Genomic DNA, 12146 nt, shown 5'->3' on the forward strand with positions numbered 1-12146 from the left:
TAGGCCTATTTTCCTGAAGAAAAAGGTGTCAGAGGTCAACACAGCAGCTTAGTGAGAACAGCTGAGACACTGCGACCAAGGAAGCCCAAAGCTGGCAGACTTGGGATCCTAGCCTGAAAGTAGATTCTGGCTCAGACCAGGGCTTGACCCTGTGAAGTTTCCTGGAACTCTTTGGATTATGGAACAAAAGTACATTGTGGAAAGAGAGGAACTGCTGCCTTGGAGATGTTGGACTTGATCTAAACTCCATCAGAATGTAATGAGCTATCAACAGTCTTTGAACTGAGCCCTTAAAGCATAAACCATCCTTGCCTCCGCAACAGCTCTCTACAGAGAGAGGAAGCAAACTTCACAGACCTTTATCTTTCCTAGTACTCCAGGTTATTTCTCATAGCCCTCCTGCCAATGAGGAAGGGAACAGCCTTCCCCTTTGCTTGAGGAAGCCTCCCATCCCTTTTCCTCCAGTTGTCCAGTCTCTGCAGATCATTAGAAAAGCCAGGTACAGCAGAACGGGTCAGGTGGTTTCTCCAACTGGTGTCATAGTACGGCAATCTTGCATCTAAGTCGGTAGAACTAGGAGTAGGTAGGGCACTGCTCTGCTCTATTCTGTTCTGTGGGCTTCTCTGCTTATCTCCCTGGAATTTGGGGGCTGTCCTGTAGTCCGTTTAGGGAGCATCAATAACATCTTTCAGGTGTTTGTAATTTATTTTTTTCTAGGAAAGAAAATGTATGAAATAGTGTTATGATTTTGGAACTGGTTTGATAGGTGTATATACACATGTTGCTCTATATTTTCATTGAAGAAAACAGGATAAAACAGTGACACTGATATTGATAGCAGAAAGTGATGAGCACTATGAGGTCTTTACTTTCTGGAGGACAGGCATAGCCATGCACACACCTTTTCCTCTTCTGTGGCTGTCTGTTTTGTTAGTCCTTAATTATACATGAGGTCTTCCGTGTTGTTAGAAACACCTGAGCATCCACACAAGATACAGGTCAGGAGGAAGTTCCCTACTAGTAAATAAATCCAGAATTGTCCATAACACGTGTCCCCAGTGCACTGTGATAGCAGCGCAGAAGGGTGGATGCAAACACTTTTGCATTATCTTGCATCTTGCAAACATCTTCCATCTGCCTACTGCAGTTCTGCTCAGTCACACTTCACTGGAAAAATGTATAAGCCTTCAGCAAGTGGATGCCTCTCCAGTGTTATCAATGTTTTTGAGTCTAGTCCAACCCTGCTGATTTCCTCTTTGAAGCAAATACAGTAGTTGGAATTTAGTGGTGCTCACTGTCTTGGGGCTTTGCACCCTCAGACAGGCTTATTGCCTAGAGCTTGTATGGCCCTCTAAGCATGTGGGCCATTAGTACTAAGTTCTTGTGTCAGGGGAATGGAATTGTTATGAAACGCAATGTTATGTTTTGGTTCTGGGGTCTGTTGGCCGGAGACTGAATGGGTTGCCAGGGACCCATGTGGGTTCCACTCCCTGTCTCTGTGATTGACCTGCTATTGGATCATCTACGGCTATCTAGAAGCCAGCCTTTCCTATGAATTCTCTCTTCTCACTCACTTTACTGGCTCCTGAGGCCTGGATAGAGGCTTCCTGTGCTTTTGAGAGGAGCTGCCTTTCCCCTGAGCATCAATTGCAGTTTTACTATAGCCAGCAGAGTGTGTGCGTGTGTAAAGATCCTAATGTCACAGCTGTTTAGAACAAATTCAGTGTAATTCAGTTTTACAAGCGGTGTTAGGCTAAATCCAAATCAACATTGCTTTCAGCAAAATACAGTTATAATTCTTTTGGCCTGCTAACAAAGTGTGTGTTGCCATATTTGTCTTTCGGAAGCAAAATAAAATATGACATTTACTGACAGCCTGCTTCAGAAGTGGAACGGCCTGATCTCACTTACATGCTGAGACTCTGGAGGCAATCCATTATTGCTCCTGATTCCATGGGTAGAGCTGCCATCAGAATGTATCCCACTGCAAAGAGGAAGACTCATCTAACAGGAGGGGCTGTAGTCTCTTGTAAGTAGATGACTTGCTGCTCTGCACTATGTTTCTTTCGGGAGTGATATTTTCAGCAGTTAGCTCATACGATGGCGTGAATTTTAAAGCTCCTCTACGAGACTTTCTGGTAACTGGCACTGAGGTCATCTAGGGTGTTAGTGCTTAGTTCAAAGCTAGCAAAGTGGCAGAAAACTGGAGAATTCAAAGTTAGTGATAGGAAGAATGTTGTATGGCTCCTAGGACATCCTCAGAGAGCATCCCTCAGATGCAGAGTGCTCACCATTCACTCAGCATCACTGTTTCTGTTTTCTAAAAGTTCTTTCTGCTGTGGGTGAGATCTCTGGGGTCTCATTTACTCAGCCGTTAGAGGGGTTCGTTCTCCATTGGAAATGGCCTCGTTAGCCTACATACTTAGATGTCATCTTGTAGATCTATTTCCCTCCCTATCATTAAGCCGGGAAGAACAGATGTGTATGTGCACAGAATTGTGTTCTCTGTCCCTCCTTCCCTTGGAGATATTCCCCTTGTATGCATACCTCTTTGGACTCTGGTCTTTCTCCTACCCAGCTGCACACTCTCCCATAATACTTTCCCCTCTGAGCATGCGCTCAGAAGCGGACACCCTCCTTTGCTAGCCCCACTTTAGCTATAAGGTATTTGGGCAAGCTAACAGCTAAGACAATGTTGGCTGCTCTCCTAGCATTATTGTGTACCTCTTCAAATCTTGTTATGTTACTTTGGTGATAAATTGTCATAATAAATTCTTTATTAGTGTGAAGATAGGTCATTACTCATCACTGCCAGGCTGTGAGAAGATCATAAATCTGGAATAAAAGCCATTCGTTTGGTTGGAGAATCCAAAGCTTCACTGTTTAGAAGGATTCATTTCCACCATCCCCCTCAGTTAATCATTCTCTAAGTCCTCATAAATATCACAGACAAAGGAAAAGAATGACCCATTCTTGCTGTGCTATAAAATGTATGATGTTGTGCTATGAGTTTTTACTTCTCAGCTCACATGTGAAAAATTCAGCAGCAAACCAGTGGTTGCAATGTGAAGTTTCTTGCTGACTAGGCTTTCTAGGCCAGAAAGGAGGTGGGCATAAATGTATTCAAAGACAACATAATCTCCCAGGAGAAAGAAAAGAGACAGCAAGGATCACATGCATACATACATGTGTGTATCGATGTATTTGCTCTGTACTACTAATACAGATTTTATAAAAACTTTAAAAATACTGCACCAAACTGCTCTCCCTCAGCACCTCTAGCAGCTAGACTTAAAACAAGCTCAATTATTTCATTATTTTATCAACTTATCATTCTAAACTTGGGAGGGGGGTGGGGTGGTGTGGAATTTTCAAGCTTGACTCTCAACTGTAGAAGGCAGAAACAGTTTTGTTAATGAAGGGTAAGATTTCCAGGCATTTATTAAAAGTGTCTTATGAAAGACACTGAAATAATGACAAATGAGTCATGAAGATTTCCATGCTGAAAAAAACACTGGAGAAAAGCACATATTGTATTTCCATTCTAAAGAAAGATTAGGAGCACTTAAAGCCAAAGTGTGAGCGGGCTTCACGCAAGAATAACTGAAATAGCTATAGTGTCTACTCTGTGGCTGATTCCTTGAGGATCTAACTATGAGTCTGCTACAGTTCTACAGGTGGAACTGCTGCTAACTAGACCACAGTTCATGAGTTAGTGTTGGCCAAGAATTCATTATCCAGATGTGCAAGTTATTATTTCATCCTAAAAATGCCAGTTTTCCTTGTGGGAAAGGTTTCTGACAAATTCTTGACTTGGATTGTGTTTTGGAAAAATGCTTTGAGTTTGTCAAAATATGTTATTTTGACATTTTAAAAGATGCAATTATCATCTTTCCGCTTTAAAAAACTTTTTGCTTTCAAACTTTAGTGAACTGAAAATACTTAAAAATGTTCAAAATGTTCAAAAATGAAATGCTTTGAAATAATATAGAAAAGATATTTTGACTGAGAGAAGTGATAAGGTTTTTTCAAGTGTTTACTTCAGGAATTTCTAGATTTCTAGTTTTTAGCACATTTAGTCAGATCAGTGTTTTCCATATTTTGATATTTTCTTGCAAAAAAAAATCTCATCTATAGAGCTAAAAATCCAGAACTCTTGCAGCATTCATTCTTTCCGGGACCATATAAAGTACCTTGTAATTCAGGTACCCTAACTCGGATGGCTGAGAACAAGGAAAAGGAGCCTTTCTTTTCTACGAGCTGTAGAAGAATCCCAGAGGGATGTATGGGCTAAACCAACTGAGCTGGGTACCTAGAGCTGTGGTGTAACCTCCCCTTGAAGAGGTGTCATTCGTATCTGCCACGTGTGATTCTTCCCCTTGCTTTTCCTTTCTCTCCAAAGGGAAAGGAAACAGTATGAGGAAATACTACTTTATTAAGGCAGCTTAATAGCCTAGATGGTTGCAGTGCTGCGTTCTTGCACTACAGGAAGGCGATACTTCGACTGCTATCCACCTTGAATGAGAAATGGGCAGGTTTGTGGTTCCAAAGTTGAGCTATATTTTGGTGATGTGAGTGTCTGCTCCAGCTTCTGGTTACTGGCAGCAGTTGGTGGTTTTGGCTGCTTATAGCCTAAATTGTAGAACCACTGGTGATTATGAAGACCATAGTTACTGTTTAATGTGATTGCACCTGTCTTCTCTTCATTTGCTTGTCATCAGGTAGCCCAGTTCTGATGCCATCTGCACTGCCAGTGCAATGGAGGAAGACTCTCTTCTCTTGTATGTCTGCTGTCCTGCTTAAGAAGGAAGATGAGGTTGGGAGGGTCGTTTTAGGATGCGTGTGCTAGCGCTCAAAGAAATCCAGAGTGAACTTTGGGGATGGAAAGGAGGGAGGCTGCTGTGGTAGTGCTGAGCAGCTTTTCTTAAAGCTACAACAGAGAAGTTCAAATGAATGTATTCAGCGGAGCAACCACCACGATTGATTTATGCACCTAGCTTTGAACCAGAAACTGTATAAGCAAATGATAAATCATGGCACTGGAGGAACACAGAAGCTATTGCCTGGGACTCAGAAGCTATTGCCTGGGACTCAGCAAGTTATGAGAAGGAAGTATTTAAAAAAAAAAAAGGAAGAGAAAGAAAATTGTCTATTTTCAATAAATTGTTTGAGCTTCAGTATTAGTGGGCTAGGCTTTGTCTTGAGATTAGAAGCCAGCTTGGGAACCAGTGAGAGAGCTATCTTTGCCTTCATATAACCTCATTAACTCTGTAATGTTAAACACATTCTTCAGCTGGGCTCCTTGGTTGTGTCTCTGTGGCCTGCTCTCCTCCCAGGGTAGCAGCCCATCTCATAAGCATCTCTGTGAAACGCTTGTAGTAAATGTTAGCGATCCCTTCTTAGCTGTTATTGTCTCTGCCTCCAGATAACTAAGCAGGTATACACTTAAGTCCAAGATAAACACTTCCTTGGCCTCTCATTTATTGCAGATATAAACTCCTATAAAGCTCGCCACTGTGCTAGCTATCATGCCCTCTATCGCCTTTTTGCAAAATGTAATCCATAAAATGCTTTCATGGTAACCTTATACATCGGCAACCAGTGATAACATCTCTAGGCCCCCGTGACAGACAGGAACTCGCAAGCATGGAGTTAATAATGCAAACTTTCAAAAAATGAAACTGGCAGAAGGAGACGAGGAGGGGAATAAAAGGGGCCGGTGTGGCTGTAATTGGGACCATGTGAGCTTCCTTAGAGAGGGATTAAGGGAAAGAGACAGGCCTCGCCCGCGAAGATTAGTTTCAATTAGACGGGCTGGAGGCGAAAGTCAGGACTTGGTGAAAGATTAAAACAAGAAGGGAGAAAGTTTCCATTGCTTTTGCTCCAGGCCTACACAAGAGGGTTCAGTGAGATCATGCTAATTGAAGGCAAAGCTTGCATGGAAGTTAGGAAGAACTTGCATTAATTGATTCGATGCTGCGATTTTTTCTTTATCCGCTGTGTTCTTTTGGGTTGTTCTTTTTTCAGGTTTTTTTTTTCTCAAAACGTAGAGAAGGAGAAATCATCCACAACTTTTCCCGTGGTTAAAATGAACCAGAAGGGAGAGCAGTGGACAGTCGCCTGGTGCCATCTAGTCAGTGCTATGTTCCATCTCCGTGATCCCCTTTCAGTTTAGTATCAACTATTAGAACCAAATTGATGGTGTCATTGTTACTACTGTACAGCTGTGCTCCTTGTTTCACAAATTAAAAAGTCTATTCTCTTGACAGATTTCGTTTTCCCACAAGAAGATCCAATTTAGAGCATTATTTAAAAGTACTCTCCAAAATTTACAGTATGATAATCAAACAGGCTTGCATTTTCCAGTTCTGAGGTTGAGTAGAGAAAACACATGGTTTCCTTATGGCTACCATAAAACGGAGTTCTTCAGGAAATGGCAAACAGCATTTTAGTCCATCTCTGACTGGCTGAATACAGCACTAGTGTAATTGCGATCCTAGTGGGGAAATTGTGCTGCTTTTCGCCTTCTGCCTCTCTCTCCCCTGCTTCCAGTTTCAGTGAAAAAGGAAATCATGGAATCGTAGAAACTGGAATTGGGGAAGATGGGCTTGTGTCGTCAGCCAGTGCAGAGTTCCTCTCTGTGGTATAGTCTTCAGTGCTTTGTCTGGTTTTCAGTGCAGTGAGCGCTGAAATTACAATTACACCATTTCCTTTAAGAGGAAACTATTCCAAATATGAATAGGTTTCCATGTTAAGAATTTTCTCCCCTACCCCCTTGATAATACTGAAAGCTATAGGAAAATGTATATCCAATCTTTCTATATTAGATCAATATTTTTATTCCATTAAACTTGTCTCTGAGGGGCAAGATACATCATCTTTTGCCAGATTTCTGTATCAGATTGTCACTCTGTGGATTTTTGTTTCATAAAGCTTTGGAATTACAATGCCTAGTCAATTATAGTTAAATGCATTTTCACAGCCGGCCAGAAAAACATTAGCACTAATCAAAAACATCGCACCAACAGGGATTCCCAAAGAGATTTTTTTGTTTTGTTTTATGAAAATGTTCTCTCAGCTAGAAACATCAAAAGACAACCATGAACGTGATCTGCTAAAATATGAGGAAAAGAATTTGTGCTGTAGCTGCATTGAGATCTGTCTTTCTTGCAGATGACAGCTGATGCAAAATCTTTGCATTTAAGCTAATATCGATACTCAGCAGGGGAGGTCACTCATGACAGCTCTAATGCTCTAATAATGGCTTGCTACCATCCTCTGTCTTCGGCTTCACATATGCACATTGTTTCATTTCAATTTCTTGGTTCCTGCTGCATTTTTCAAATTCATGATGAAATTAGATACTGGGGACTAATTGCTCATACCTGTTCATTTTTCACGTTAGGAAATGGAAACATGCCCCTGTAGGATCTCGCCTGGCTGCTAGATGACTATGCGATGTTTTGGTCACTAGCGAGGACAAGCTACAAAGCTGGAACTGGGACTGTGGAACACTGTGGTTACAGTGGTGACTGTTTTCTTTCATAAATATCCCTTGCTTAATAGACACGTCATACGGACATGTCATGGCATCCCTGGCTTAGCGCAGACCCTGGGAACGTTCCAGCTGTGGCTTGGAGGTGTCTCTGAGCATCCTGTGCTTTGCTGTGCCGCATCTGCCGCAGGACCTGGCCTTCATGTCTGCCAGGTTTTTCCAGCTATCAAAATGACTCCATGGACATTTTTTAAGTGAATACAAATGCATCTGGGGTGTGGGAGGCTGCAGTTGACTGAATGTAAAATCTTAAAAAAGTTCTAAGACTGGACTATTGTTCAGATAGAAAACCGCTGAGCAGAACAAATTGACATCATCTGCTACCTCTGAATGGCACCTAGACACAAACATTACTTTGTAATTATGGTATGTCTTTTAAATGGAAACATTGACAACATTCCAATTTTTCCCCATTAAAACCTAGTATCCCTGATTTCCTCTCCCCCCCCACCTCCCCTTCAGGCTTTTTTTTTTTGGCCTGGAGTTATTACATGGAAGCCTGATAAATGGATGCTATGAATGAATGTTTTGCAAACATTGTAGGAACTATTAAGAAAGTGGTTTTCCTTCTTCCCCTTTTTCCTTCCCACACTCCTCCCCCTCCCACCCCACAACTAATAGCACACAAATAGCACTTCATGTAATTTTGGCTACTCTCCACTCTTCCAGGCAGACTTCAGGAAATCTCTTGATTTATAGTTGGGGCATCCAAAGGCAGCATGCTGCCTGCTTCCTTAAGGGATGCCTATTGGTGACATTTAGTAAGTTTGAGGTGCAGTATTTCAAATAGGCAATATCCATATTTTAGTCAGATAACTCTATGTTTATACTTATAAATTGATTTAGTAATGAAATAAGCTCCTTTCATGATGCTTGCTGGCTTTAGGGTCTTTGTTATGGTATACTCAGACTGTTCCTGAAGTTTAGTTTACCAAAGTAGAGCCAAAGTTTTCTGTCCATATTCCCATAAGCAGTCTGATTGAATTCAATAGGGCTATTCACATTAATAGGTAAAGCAGGATTTGGGACTCGGTTCAGAAAAACCGTCAAGTATGTGCTTAAGGCCTACTTGCCTTTTGGTTCTCCACTGCTGTTGTTGGCTACTCTAGGAGTATCAATTCCGAAATGCTCTATTAAGTTGTTGGCTAGTGAAGTTGCATATCTGGTCTCCTGCAGATGGGATGGTTGGAAGGGGTATAGTTCAGGCCAAATTTAAGGCTACAGCTGAGTGATTTGCCCTTGTATTTGGTTTTTGTCTTCCTCTATGGATTGGTGATATTACATTTGTAACAGTCATCAAATAAAATAAATTCCCTGCTCTTTGTAGGGTCTGCAGATGTTAGCAGTGTGCTTGGGTTTTCCTGCTCTCTCTTTTAGTACTAGTCCTTTAGAAGGATGAGCTAGTTTTGGACATTGGGGCTGCTCTGTGGCTTGTGGTATAGGAAGAGACTTGGGATTGCTGCTATTTGACTTGCATGAGCTTAATGTGTATTATATAGGTTCCTTTACAGTGAGGGATACAGTTATCCTAGTTGGTGCCCTCACATCCTGGTTACATTTTTTGGTATTAAAATGCAGTCCAGAAAAACCATCTGAGATGGCATTGTGATAGATGCTCAAAGGGCTGTAGCAGAAAAATATCTATGCCTCAAGTAAGACAGGATGAAAGAAAGAAAAGCAACATTACTATCCAATAAGATATCCATCTCTCACTCCTATTCCTATCCTTCAAGGTCCGGGATTCTGACTGGGTTCCCAAGTGGGCTATTTGTATGAAAATATTTTGGCCATCCAACAGCATTAAATGGGTCTTTGAACATATCAAAATCATGCAGGTACTTTCTGAGTAAATACTTTCTCTGGCTTTCTTAGATATTAGGAATTTGAGACTCTTAATGCACTGCTAGCAGGAATACAGTCTGACTAGGTAACACAGAACATGTCTAATCTTTGACTAAATCTACCTGTGTCTCTGACATTTAAGTTATTTGGAGAGGAAGAAAAAATCTACGAGTTAATTGTGTGCTCTGCAGCAAGGATTCCTTTTGCACAGTGCTCAATGATCACTTCAGATCACTGTGGCTCATGGGAGGATCAGAGCAAGTAAGTTATGTATCACTGTAGTTATTTAGGTGTCTGTCTTTAAAGGATTTGCATTCACCTTGCAATACATTCAAGAGAAGTAAAGAGTAACTTAAATACACTTTAAAGGAACAATAGCTCATCTTGTGCCAGAATGGGACATCTGTCAAACCTTTTTGTTTTCTTTAAATGAACTGGGAGAGAAACCCTTTAATATTCTCAAATGCTTTCTACTATTTTTGAAGAATATTTTTTTCCCTTGCATTTCAATTGTTGTTAGGTCAGCAGAGGTCTTCAAGGAAGTCTTGAAAGTATCCTTCTTCAACTTTTTCAAATTCCCTTTTTTTAAATCTTATGTGTATTTGCTATGGGAAAAATATCTTTATGTTAAAAAAAAAGTTTTCCTTACAATTTCTGTTTTCTTCATGTTCTAATTGTTCTTTTAAACAAATTGAAAACATGTTTCAAGATGCTGAATTCAGAGTTCTTTTTTTTTTTTAGTTCTGGGTTTGAAAAGCTAGAGTGAAGCCTAGTATTTGTGGTGTTCCCTTCTGACACGCTACATATGCTTTAGTTCTGCTTATGTTTTACCTCCTTCTACTCCACTTTTTTGCTTCAGCCAAACCACATATCATATTCTGCCCAGGCCCCTCCACTTGGATACCTTCTCTCATGATTGTAAAAGGTACCTTTCCACCTTGAAAGCTCTGATTTTGACCCTAATCCTTGCAAGCGTTTCGTCCTAACAGTACTCATTGCCACTAAGACTGGCACTGAACCTTTAAAACTGTCCTTAAAACTTCCAGGTACTCAAAGTGGGCATCAGTGCATGGGCATTCTGTAAAGTTTAGATGACTCACTCTGCACTCATTATGTAATTTCTGTCCCCCAGTCCTGAATTAAATTACGGGCGGCATCTACTGCTTTGTGGACCTAAGTGCTACCTAAGGATCACCAGGTAAAATATGAAGAAACTTGTTGACAGTTGCTACTTTATAATTTCCAATGCTGTATCGCTAGGTTCATGTTAGAAGCATTTCAGAAAATGACCGTGCTGATATACCATGATGGAACATAGCAGAGATTTACCAGTTTAGCACTGTACTTAATTCAAGTTCACTTTCGTTAGGAACCTGTAAAATCTTTCCATAGCAAATGCTAGAAAAAGTAAGACTTCAGTTTGGACTCTCCTTCATGTGAGACAGGACTGTCATTGTTGTGTTTGGAAGGAGTTTCTCATGACATCTGCTTTTGAGCAGGCCTAGTCCTGGCTCCATGAGAAATGTGTTTGCAGAAGGCAGACAGATTGTTCATGGCAGAGAAATAGAGGTGTCATTAAAAGTAAAAAGACCTGTTCTTTAGACTTTCCTATTCAACTTCTTGCGGTGAATGAAATGTTAATTGAAAGGTGCAGCTGGATCTCACCTGAATTCCTGCAGTCCCAAGCTTAGGGAATGGCTTACGACCCGGGATCAGGGTGTTCCAGTCTCATTTGAAGTAGATTTATTTACTCTATTTGGCAGTGTTGTTCCAGAGTTTTAGTCCACTTTACAGATTGGACAAGTGACCTGTGACATTCACTTGTTCTAGAGAAGTTGTAGTTTTCTCATCTGTAAACAGGGGAAACACCTATCTCTATGAAGTGCCTGAAGACAAGCACTACACAGCCTTGGTTCTGCTGAGTCCTTTCTAGAAGGTTCTCAACTTCGGATAAAATAAAGCTTTATACTGTGAAAGCACTATTACATATTATGCCAAACTGTGGCATCCTTGGACAATTCTGGGACATCAGCTTCCACTAAGAGCAGCAGGAATTTACCCGGTTCAAGAAGTATTTGTAATTCTGCCCAGAGTTAAGAACATTTTTACTAGATTAGACATGATTTTGAAGGGAAAAAGAGTAACTGCACTCACAGGTACCTAAAAGCTCTTTTGGGGATGTAGCTTCAGGTTTCCCATCAATTTCAAGAGTATACTTATCGATAGGTAATATTTCTTTCTCCTATTGCAATCTATATCTCCTTATATTGTGTCTTTTCTCCTTTACCATTCATTCTTTATCTTGAATGGAAAAAATCCCAAGTGAACTGTAAAACAAATGAGTTACTCTTTTTCCACAACATTCTGATATTTCGTATATCTGCTTTACTTCCTGGATTATGACAACAGGTAAAGCTTCTCCCAAGAAGGAAATAAACCATTCTCACAGAGTTATAGAAATCAAAGTTTTTTAATTAGATTTTGCAGTCCTGAAGTGGGCAAAACTCCCTGACAGTTGTGCTCCCAAAAACATAATGTGAAGATACCACATTAAAATTTCTTAGAGAAGTTTGAAGAGGAAAAATTAATGAAGAAATAGAATGCAGGACAAAGACTCTGTTCCTGCAGCCTCTTTGCAGAGCTGTGTGGGACTGGAGCCTTTGTCTATTGAAAAAATGGACCAAATAGCCCTTTCTCCTATCCCACTCCTCCCACGGCTTTAGTTAAATTCTCGGATCGTGAGGGCATG

This window comes from Gavia stellata, chromosome 27, assembly GCF_030936135.1.
Source record: "Gavia stellata isolate bGavSte3 chromosome 27, bGavSte3.hap2, whole genome shotgun sequence".
Classification (NCBI taxonomy): domain Eukaryota; kingdom Metazoa; phylum Chordata; class Aves; order Gaviiformes; family Gaviidae; genus Gavia; species Gavia stellata.